At 36.9% G+C, this 12,309-nt stretch overlaps 1 protein-coding gene across 2 annotated transcripts in view; it reads left to right on the forward strand.

Moving 5' to 3' along the window:
* The window catches only part of LOC106064856 (uncharacterized), a 75,598-nt gene that overhangs the window by 24,751 nt on the left and 38,538 nt on the right, over nucleotides 1-12,309 (forward strand). The window contains exon 1 of one of the 2 annotated variants that reach the window (XM_056041183.1): nucleotides 8,086-8,450. The exons of the other annotated variant lie outside the window; for it this stretch is intronic. The gene's annotated coding sequence lies outside the window, so the exon portion shown is untranslated. Of the gene's footprint in view, nucleotides 1-8,085; nucleotides 8,451-12,309 lie in introns of those variants that run through there. 2 annotated transcript variants of the gene reach the window in all.

Genomic DNA, 12,309 nt, shown 5'->3' on the forward strand with positions numbered 1-12,309 from the left:
TGGGCATCACTACACTATACAGTCGTCTCTAGTCATAAGTACCTCACTAGTAGAGTGGTTAGCACCTCGCCTGAGGAGGCGTGAGGCACGAGTTCCAATTTAGGTCATTCCCCCACTTTTTTTTTTTTTGGTAAATGCTTTTAAAAACCTATTACGGTCAAATCCACCCAGCTATCCCTTTCTTTTCCCCTCCCTCATGTTTCTCAACTTGTCCAGGTCAGTGATAGGATCATAGCGTAGTGAGAAAGCTAAAAGCATGAACTAGCGCTAAACAAAAACGATTGGTAAAAATATTATCAATTGCATTGTTGTTGGTCTAGAGCAGGGGTTCTCAACCTGTGGGTCGCGACCCCCTTGGAAGTCGATTGACCATTTGCCAGGGGTCGCCTAAGACCATCGAAAATATGGATTGGTATTGTCTACTATTGCTGTATGTGTGTGTGTGTGGGGGGAGTCGCGGCAGAGTGGGGGGATTGTAAAAAGGGGTCGCCGAGCTTAAAAGGTTGAGAACCGCTGGTCTGGAGTCTAGATCTATTACAAATGTAATGACATGACTGATCCAAACTAATTGAGACAACTAATGATATAAAAATAGGAAAATAATAGTTTCTGGTGATGTACAAGATGTTGCAAACAGTTAAATTGCCAAACATTAGAAGAAGTTGACTCAAATAAATACTTAGGGTCAAAAATATCAAAAGATCAATACAAGATATAAATCCCAGTTGAAGCTTGGCATCCGCTGCCTTGAGCAAACTGGAAAATCTGGAAGAGTAACATCCGTGTCCAAGTAAACTTAAAACTGTATTCTTGGCTAGTGGTCTCCATACTTCTATATGGTTGGGAAAGAAGAAACCAAGCCTTTGAAAGTAAATGCTTACAGAAAAATACCAGGAAAACAAGACAATTGAGTTTGTGCTGTTCAAAGTGAACACTTCTGGTTGGTGAAAATACCATAGTTGAGCTGGTTCAGCCATATTGTAAGACACGACTCACTGTCTAAAGTCAACACTTCTGGTTGGTGAAAATACCAGAGTTGAGCTGGTTCAGCCATATTGTAAGACACGACTCACTGTCTAAAGTCAACACTTCTGGTTGGTGAAAATACCAGAGTTGAGCTGGTTCAGCCATATTGTAAGACACGACTCACTGTCTAAAGTCAGCACTTCTGGTTAGTGAAAATACCATAGTTGAGCTGGTTCAGCCATATTGTAAGACACGACTCACTGTCTAAAGTCAACACTCTGGTTAGTGAAAATACCAGAGTTGAGCTGGTTTAGCCATATTGTAAGACACGACTCACTGTCTAAAGTCAACACTCTGGTTAGTGAAAATACCATAGTTGAGCTGGTTCAGCCATATTGTAAGACACGACTCACTGTCTAAAGTCAACACTTCTGGTTGGTGAAAATACCATAGTTGAGCTGGTTCAGCCATATTGTAAGACACGACTCACAGTCTAAAGTCAACACTCTCGTTGGTGAAAATACCAAAGCTGAGCTGGTTCAGCCATATTGTAAGACACGACTCACTGTCTAAAGTCCACACTTTTGGTTGGTGAAAATACCATAGCTGAGCTGGTTCAGCCATATTGTAAGACACGACTCACTGTCTAAAGTCCACACTTTTGGTTGGTGAAAATACCATAGCTGAGCTGGTTCAGCCATATTGTAAGACACGACTCACTGTCTAAAGTCAACACTTCTGGTTGGTGAAAATACCAGAGTTGAGCTGGTTCAGCCATATTGTAAGACACGACTCACTGTCTAAAGTCAACACTTCTGGTTGGTGAAAATACCATAGCTGAGCTGGTTCAGCCATATTGTAAGACACGACTCACTGTCTAAAGTCATTCTTCAAGGTACAGTGGAGGGAGCACGAAGAAAGGGTCGTCCGAAACTGGCTGGACAATGTAAAAGAATGGACCGGCCTCTTGATATCCTACTAAGAACAGTTACTGACCGGGAAGAATGGAAGGATTTGTTTACGCGAACTGTCACAGCACCTCAATGACGAAAGTGAAGCTCAGATGATGAGGCGACTATTAGCTTTTTCGAGATGTTAAGACTAAATCGACTGCAAACAATATCTTGACATTTTATTAGGGAAATATAGTAGACATGTCATGTCCAAGTTTGTAGGTGTTATAATCTATTTTTTGCGGCCTCCGAAAGGGGAAAAGACGCTATTAGTTTTGTGTGGAATGTCTGTCCGTCCGTCTGTCCTTCCATACCTTTTAGATCTCGCAAACTAGAAAAGATAGTGAAAATCCGACATCATAATATTTTAGACCATTCAAAGTTCTGATGCAACGGCTACTTTTTTCTTTTTTCTTTCTCTTATGCAAGCAGTTTTTTCATAAAAATACACCACTTTTACAACTATTCACTATTAATAGTAACAAACACTGGAGGCTCATTAGCAGGGGATTCATTAATTTACCATATTTATAACACATTTATGCAAACTGTTCAAAATTGTTTGTCAAAAAATTATTTTTGTTACATTTGTATTGCTAAGCTATGTAAGTTCTGTTATATTAACTACTACATTTACACACACAAAATGTTAATTTTTTTTTAGAGAAAAAATCTATTTAGCATGCATAAAAGTTGGACATAATTTAAAACAACAATTAATAAGTAGTTTTTCATATTATCATGTACTACACTGATTTAACACTGAAATAAAGGATTTTTAAATTATTTTTTTTTGTACAGAAATTTTTTTTTCTTGAGGAATAAGAGATTGTCCCTTTACAAAACAATTAGAGACGTAATTATATATTCATTATAAGACATTAGTTCGGCCAGGTTCACATCTAACTTTACATTCACTTATCCTTTGGTCTGCTGGACCTCTGGGGCACCAGACAAGATCCGTCAACCTTCTTTCTCCATTCCTCTCTGTTATTTGTCTTTGATAGAATTTCATTCTGATGTTCTTTCTGAAAATATTGAAACCTGCCTTTTTACCTGCTTGGGTGGACCACTTCGGGGGCCGATTTTGAGTTTGTGTCTCTACACAAGCTGTCTTTGTAACCTTGTAAATTATGGTTTGAACGAGGTACAGTTACGAAACCTTTTCTGCTCGTGGAATCTGTTGCATCAAAACATGTCATTGCTTGGACATCTGGTCTACCTAAGTAGTAAATCAAAGTGCCCTTGTGACCTATGGGGCAGATGATGTACTGGTCATCTGTCTGTATGTCCAACGGTTAACGAAGGTGTCATGTGGCCAGAAAAACGAACAACCGCCTTTACTTTCCTTAACTTATGTCAGGTACCCTTTAGAGCTGCGAGGACTTAAAATCCCGAAATTAAAAATGCCAGTCTTCACCGAGATTCGAACCGGGGACTCTTCGGTTCGAAAGCCAAGCGCTTTACCACTCGGCCCTTACTAAATGAGCAGTTCAGTCCACCAAGCATCTGTTATTACATCATCCACCAGAAAACTGTCTTGGTAACCAGTAAATGGACAGACACCGCTATCTACCAGCTTCCGCCTCGAGCGCTATATCATTAGAAATGATCATTATTTTCTTGTTCTAATTGGTCCACTTAAACACTTGAAGGAGGCGGTCTTTTTAGTTGTAATGTTTCTCGAATTCTTTTTGGTCGATTTCCCTTTTTGTCGTGGCTCTTCAAAACTGAGTGGAACCAGGAAGTTGTTTTGTCGTGTGAGCCTGGACTTAAGGCGAATATTATAAAGCGTTTGTTGAATTTGGATTTTTGGGGGGTTTTGATAGGATTTGTGGTGTCATTTTGATTTATTGTCGTTCTCATAAAAGTAATACAAATTCACAACAGATTGCTTACAGTACATTTATTTGAAAAGCTAGTCCTGGGAAAGACAACTAGACTAGATCTATAACCGCGATAACAGAAAACAGGAAACTAGTATATGTATGTATTTTTTTTACTTTGGGAGCAGGGCCGGTCTTAGGGCACTGCAACCTATGCGCCGCAGTGAGCCCCGCTCTTTCATAGGCCCCCCGCTAACTCTAGTTGTAAATTACATTTTAACTTATAACAGGGTTTCCGCGGTCTTCATGAAAATCTCCTGAAATTTCAAAGTATACGAAAAAAGTCATGAACATCTCCTGAAATGATTCAAATATCCTGAAAAACTCAAAACATGTTCTGAGAAATAGACAAAATTGTCATCTTGGCGTGACATGCAATATGGACAACACCAATCCTACTTGCGATTAAAAAAGACGGCATTGTCAGCTTTCATTTAATAAAAATAAGAACTACAGGCTCAACCAAAACAGTAAGTTCTAATACTTAATTTACTGAAATAGTCAATATGATTTACATATAGATCTAAATCTATCTCGACCCTGAATGTCTAACATTAAAAATTAACATTCTGTCGTCATCGAGAAGTTTTACATAGAAGTCTATTTATAAAGCGCTGGTTATGAGTGTGTATGTGTTTTTCGTGTGTGAATGTTGTTCGTATGTGCATCTATATTGTGCATCTATATTGTTATTGTACAATAGTTACGCTGAGGTTGTCATTTGTAGTCAAACTGAATTTCCATTTGATTTGATCAATTAAGTTATCTTATCTTATCTGTTAAAAAAAAATCAAAAGCAATATTTTGCTAGTCGATAGTAAATCTAAAAGGCAGATCTGAATGTTTATCGACTTTATATTGGAGATCTACCTTCTACTGTAGATGGCTCGTAAAGTTAATTCGATCTGGACTTTGCACTTAGTAAAGTACGAACAAAATGCAAAGACGAATTTATTTTCTAACGAAAAATCTTAATTTTCACTTATTATCCTTATCCCTACCCAGACTAGGCCCCGCGCAATCCGTTTCGCATAGAGCACCGCAATCTGTAGGACCGGCCCTGTTTGGGAGACATATGTTTTGCCACGTTCTATTGTTTTGGAGATTATCATACATGGCGGCAAATCCATTAAATAGCAAGCTTGGTGTATGCGGTGTACGGTTTGAACGAGGTACAGACGTTACGAAACCTTTTCTGTTCGTGGAATCTGTTGCATCAAAACATGTCATTGCTTAGACATCTGGTCTACCTAAGTAGTAAAGCAAAGTTAGCAAAGTACCCTTGTGACCTATGGGGCAAATGATGTTAAGATCATCTGTTTGTATGTCCATTAATAGCAAGCTTTTTTTTTGGTGTTATCGGTCTACGTAATGCGGAAACATTGGTAAGCAAATAATATTTAATAAACCATATTATTATTTTTTCTGCAGTTTAATGTACCGCAGAAATAAATGTCTAGGCTCTGTCACTTGTAGCGTAGAGTAATTTTTATTAGCGGCTCCCTAAAGGGGAATAGCTGCTTTTAGTTTTGTGCAGTCTGTCTGTCCTTTTATCCTGCTTTGATCTCGAAAACTAGACAAGATGTTGAAATTTCAATTTTAGATTATTAGATCTTTCAAAGTTCTGATGCAAGGTTGTTTTTTTAAGCGAAATATTTATTTTTAAAATTAATTATGGAAGTAGTTGTTTTTTTCATAAAAATACACTAGTTTTAAAACTAGTCACTATTAATAGTAATAAAACGAGGGAGACTAATAATACTAAGGGAGTCATAAGCATTTATGCTAATTGTTTTGTTTTGTTATTTCTAAAATAATGTTATAAAAATATTTGGTTTCCTAAATTAAGTGTTTTCTGTAATACAAGCTTACTTACATTATAAATAAAGTGTTCTGTATCTTTTCAAATAGAAAGAATGCATTTAGTATGTATATAATTTAAAACATATATTAATAAGGTGTTTTATCATGTACATAATTTAAAACAGCAATTAATAAGGAGTATTCTCATATGCTACAAGTGGAGCGCAATGTGCCTTCCCTGCGTATGGCGAAAGGAAAAAAGTTCTTCCTTGACGAATGAATGAGAGATTGGCAATTTAAAAAACCATTAATTAGATAATCATTCAATAACATAAGTTTTGTAATTTAATAATAACTTTAAATAATTTTCATATCCTGAGGTATCATGTCGTTAGTCGAACTAACAATACAATAATAGAGTATTCTTTTTATATGGATGGAGATAGGAATGTGGTCTAACTTGTGGTTGTTGATAGTCTAGTTGTCAGCTTCAAAATACCTGCGTGGACCATTTTGGGGGCTGATTTTGAGTTTGCAGTTTCACACAAACTATTTTTGTAACTTTGTTATCTACTTGCTAACTGTGATCTTTTCACTTCACTTGACATTGTTTATTTTGTTTTGTTTATTTTGTCTGTTTTTGTTTATTTTGTCTGTTTTGTTTATTTTGTCTGTTTTGTTTATTTTGTCTGTTTTGTTTATTTTGTCTGTTTTGTTTATTTGGTCTGTTTTGTTTATTTCAAAGTCCCTCCCAATTTTCATCTTTTCATTTTCTTACATCTTTCTCTAAGTTCCATTATATCGCCCCTACATTTCCTCATTTCGTTTTCTCAATGTTGTGATTTTTTTTTCTCTTTCTGAATTATTTAAACTAATCGATCGGCGGCTTACCATACGCCGCTATTTTGCAGGGCCAACCTTAGGCCTCTGCAACCTATGCGACCTCAGTGGGCCCAGCACTTTTATAGAATCCGCACTAATTTTAGGTGTATAAATTATTAAATTAAACCATTTTTTAACTTATAACAGATTTCCCGCGGCCTCCTGTCAGGAAGTCCTGGAAATCTCCTGAAACTGCAAAATATACGAAAAAGTCCTGGAAATATCCGGAAATTAGTCTTTTGAAAATATACCAATGTCCTGAAATATACAGACGAAAATTTTTATTTTTTTTCACTCCTAAAATTACCTAGGATAACTCCCTCCGTCCGAGTTGCAAAAATACAAGAGTGATCTCCATTGTGACAAACTCTTGAGCGTGCTCTGTCGCTTCGATAGTTACTACAGAGTAGATTATTTCCCCCCCCCCATCCTTTTTTTTTTAACCTGAGGTTGAAATAAAAATAAAAAGAGTGATATTACAGCGGTCCGGCCCTGCTATTTGTGACTACGTGTTCTCGCCCCCCCCCCCCCTCTTGTTTGTTTTCTCGTGGACTATCCGCAGAGTGATCTTTCCTTTACTTCTTACTACTCGACAAACCTCTAGAGGGAAGAAGAGAATTAAATATATAGATAGATTTTGTTTAAAGAATGTAACCGAATCTTTAAAAAAAATCACTATGTAAACAAAGCGCAGATTACTGTGATTAACTTTTATAATGAAAATCTCCTATAGAAAGGTTTTACTAAATTCACCAAAAGTAATTGTCCTATATATGATTTTACGTGATAGAAATTCATAAACAAAACTTGAGATCTTCCAGCGTGGTGACTTTATAATGTATTCGTAAGTAAACACATCGCAATAGACACTTGTATAAGTTGTGAGTACCCACGTACCTTGGAGCATTTATTAAAAAAAATTCCCGTGTGTAACTGTGTGTAAACATGTTTTTATCAAACATTTTGTAAAAGATTTTCTAGCATGTTCGATTGCTTCATTGTTGTTTCTTTCAATGGCAGTAAAGAATATTTATTACATTTATGTATTACGTATTATTTGTATTCGGTTGTCTGCTACTAATGGGTCACTTTTAGAGAGAGGGGGGTTGTTATGCAACGATTTTTTCCCTGTACAGTTATCAATGGCGAAGTTAGATGTTGACCTTGACCCGTTGAACACGTCTGCTATCTTTTCTTCGTAATGTTTGTGCGCCCTTTCCAGCTAAACGAAGCAGAACTAGGTGTGGGTGTGGGTAGCTTGGCACAACGCGTTTCTGTCTGGCTGATTGTGTGTTTGCGTTTATTGTGCAATGAAGTCTTTATAAATGTGTTGTCGCGCGTGTATGTGTTATCTCCTTCTCTCATCAAAACTCGCACACACTCTCCACTTTTGTAAAAAAAAAAACCTCTCCCACCTCAGTTTTTCCCCTCACTCTCCCCATCCCCAGAGTCTACACGTCAGCCTTTCGTCCCCTCCTTTCTCTCTTGTAAACGTGAGTGCACACAGCGCCGTGTTGGGTGGAGGAACTGTGGCTGGTTTGCCTCTCGATCTACGCTCAGATCATCTCCCCCCTCCTCCCACCTCGCCCCCCCCACCCGCACACAGATATCCTCTCCTTCGTTGCAGACTACGCCAGTGCTCGTGTGTAGCCCAGAGTGTTTACAAGATCAAAAACAGTTTTTCTACTATTTGAGCAAGGCCGTGGGTCATCGTGTGAGTTGTGTATGAGTTCCATTGGGATACCAGAGTGTTGTCTGTGAGTAGCGGGGACGACTTTGTATAGTCCTGAAGGACGTCATCCACTGTGTGCCTGATGGATTATCTACTGGACCTTTCTGTTCATTCATAACGTCTCTATTGGCAAGTTTCATGTAGCCCCAAGCATACATATAGAAATATACGGAATTCATGCATTTGTATATAACAGTATTAGTTGCACATTGCTGGATAAAATAAAAGGTAAAATTAAATAAATATAACGTGTAGTCATAATTTATGTGAAAGTAGACCTTTATTTCATGAACACAATTTATGTGAAAGTACACCTTTATTTGATCAGGTCATAGGCCAGTCATTCCAGTTCATTAATTATAAGTCATAAGAAAAATCAGGATAACAGTAAATATCTAAGTAGCATGAGACAACTGCATAGTCCCTGGAGAATACTGAATTGTATTTATGAAACTGGATTGTCTGATTTCATAGGGTATAGGGGAAATGAAATTTGTCTGAAAAATCTGTTACGAAGATTTAGTTAAAAAAAATAGACGTATTTCTATTTAGACTATTTATATATATTTTCATATTTTTGTACTTCTTAAATACATGTATTATAAGTTATTAAATCTTATGGGAGTTTTAACTCTTTCTCTCCGCAATTATTGTCCATGATCCGACGGAATTATTCATTTGCTCATTTGTGTTTTACTTCCCTGTTAGGGTTAAACTTCTAGAACTTTGTAATAAAAATATTTTATTTGTAAAGTAAAAAAGTAAAGTTTCCCTTTTCAGACTTTTTGGTCTATAGGGCCGATGATGTAAAGGTCATCTGTTTCGTGGCCTACGGCTAAGAGCATGGATTCCCATTTTATTTAATGCCAAATAATTTTTTTTTAAAAATCAAAACTATTTTATTTGGCATAGAATTAAATGGGAATCCATGCTCTTGTTATCTAACACAAATTAATGTTTATTAAACCAAAACTAATTTAATGTGGTCAAATCAACGGTTAGGTCAATTAGGAGAGAAAGAGTTAAAATGAATGAAAAGTAATTGGAGAAGACTGGGCATGATTTTTTTTGTCTAGACCTTGCCGTTGTGTCTAATAACAACAAGGCTTGTCTTTGAGTCTGAAGATAAATGAATGCAGTATTTCACTAGGCTACGCAGACCCAGCTATGACCGACATATTTTGCCACATCCACCGCACACAAAACCGTTGTCATACTCATATATTAATATCTATTCTTGTGTTCCTAATCTGTGTGAACCTGATGATTAAGTCATAGCAGCATCTCCTGGCCCATGTCTTTACCATGAGTGAAAGAAGCAGTGATAATAGTAGCAAGTCCAGGGGCAGAACACGAGCTTTAAAAAAAAATGATTAAAACAGGGGCGCGGAGTTAACGTGTGCCTCGGCGTATGGGGGCGTCCTGGGTCCTTGAATTCTAGATTTTGTAAGGTCAATGCATTGGTCACGTGACATAGCTTGTTAAGTTAATGGTTAGTGTTAAGGTTAAGTTATTTAGCCATTGTGTCGAAGACTTCTTTGACATTAGAAACAAGAGAACGTTAGATCACTAGCTCCGATAAGTCTTGGTAGAATCTAAAACTAGGAGGCCTTGTCACTTAGATCTAGACTACCCCCACCCACCCACTTTTTTTTTTCTATTCTTCACTCCATCGCTGAAAAGAATCGAATAGAATAGGTTGTTCGTTCGATTTTAACACACCATCAGGATCGATACCAAGGCTTAACCCACGTCATGATACTCATTTCACGTGGTTAGCTCTTGCTAGCTGTGAGTAGCACTAGCTAACTGTGAGTAGCACTAGCTAACAGTGAGTAGCACTAGCTAACTGTGAGTAGCACTAGCTAACTGTGAGTAGCACTAGCTAACAGTGAGTAGCACTAGCTAACTGTGAGTAGCCCTAGCTAACAGTGAGTAGCCCTAGCTAACAGTGAGTAGCACTAGCTAACTGTGAGTAGCACTAGCTAGCTGTGAGTAGCACTAGCTAGCTGTGAGTAGCACTAGCTAACTGTGAGTAGCACTAGCTAACTGTGAGTAGCACTAGCTAGCAGTGAGTAGCACTAGCTAGCAGTGAGTAGCACTAGCTAGCAGTGAGTAGCACTAGCTAGCAGTGAGTAGCACTAGATAACTGTGAGTTGCCGACTTTGATTTACAACAGCAGTTTACACATGGGTATGGGCCTATTATTAAACTATTTCTTCTGTAGGACAAAACAATGCTTATGATGAGTCTATCTACACTCTATTCAGAAATACTTAAAAACCTATACTCTTTCAAACTCAAACATTCGCACTTGCCTATAAATCCTCTCTGTGCTTCAAAACAAGTTTGGTCACTTATTCTGACATAAACAACACAGGTCACTCTTCCTTGTCATTCAAACCAGCACACCAGACACATCACTATCTTGGTCAGATCTAATCCGAGAGTAAATCTAAAAAAATATAAAGACTAATGAATCATCACTTGATCATGCCGACAATTTAGGCTATCAATGTTGTTATTTTAGACTACAGTCATTTCAAACTGCGTACATTGACCTGGGAGTAGATGCAGTTATTTGGTATTACTTATGATAATAATGGTCAATTATGGATATTTAAACAACTGGTTTTCATTACAATGTAAATAACAATGTAACCAACATGCATCTATTGAGTCTTTGGTTACGGCCCTGTACAGTAGTGTTGTTAATTAAACTTTTCGCCCCTCTAAATAAATACGCACATATCTAGTCAAGGAAATACAATCTATCTAGCAGGAAATTAGTTCAATTACTTTGATCACTAGGAAGAACCTATATTATCAAGACATAGAGTAAACAAGGGGATATAATGCGTTGGTAGTAAAAGAAAATGTTTTGAAAGAATCTAAGTAAATGAGAAGAGTTGTCGGACTTTGATGTTCTTTTTATCACTGACGCGTTTACCTTGCTGGCATTGCGTAGTAAACTCAACATCTCTCCAGATCGAGAACTTGATGGAGATGCTTTAAAAAATGTACAATAAAACATGCTGCATATTGCCAGACTGGTTGATTGTTCTCATACTAGCTAGAGCTGTAAGGTTTTGAGGAAATATAAAAAAGCAAAGCCTGGATCCACTTACATTACATGTGTGCATGTGTGTGGAGATCATGCATCAAGTTGTTGACCTATATTTTGCTAAAAGCCGATACCTTCATATCAAATATAAAATACTATGGAAACGGGTTTACCAACTTTTTAAAAGCTTCTTTAATAGAGATAAATTTAGCTATTTAAATGAAAGAAGTGTGAATGGGATATAAGGTACAATTAAAATGGGTTTACCCGATTTATTAAATGAATGGGATTAAGAAGTACGTCAGGACGTCTAAATTCGCAGATATAAGGAACGAATTTGTGTAAAAATGAATGCTTTTGAAACACACATTTGAAGGTTTATTTATTAAATAATGAAATCAATAGACTATATTTTGTATTTTCGTGTGTCAAAGTAAAAAACTAGCTGTGCAAATTGTAGTTCTTAAAATTAGATCAAGATATAAATATAGATCCTTTCGATCTTGTCTCATGTAAATATGGCCTAGATCCATGGGCAACTTTTTTTGAGGGTCTTATGTTTGTGTTAGGGCTACTATACTGTATACGTACATTACAGTTCCATTTAGTACCCAAAGAACATTTATGCCAAGTTTTATCAAGATTGGTCAAACGGTTGTGATTTCTATGCAGGACATACACCCATACAAACGTATAGATATGTGTGTCTGTGTGTGGAGATCATGTATCAAGTTGAAGACCTATGTATATATGTGTGTCTGTGTGTGGAGATCATATATCATATCATATATCAAGTTGAAGACCTATGTATACATGTGTGTCTGTGTGTGGAGATCATGTATCAAGTTGAAGACCTATGTATATATGTGTGTCTGTGTGTGGAAATCATGTATCAAGTTGAAGACCTATGTATATATGTGTATGTATGTGTGTGTTGAGATCATGCATTATGTTGTAGATCTGTGTCTGTGTGAATTATGCATTAAGCTCGATCAATGTAAATGTGTGTTACATAATTTGCTT

Source organism: Biomphalaria glabrata, chromosome 9 (assembly GCF_947242115.1).
Source record: "Biomphalaria glabrata chromosome 9, xgBioGlab47.1, whole genome shotgun sequence".
Classification (NCBI taxonomy): Eukaryota; Metazoa; Mollusca; class Gastropoda; family Planorbidae; genus Biomphalaria; species Biomphalaria glabrata.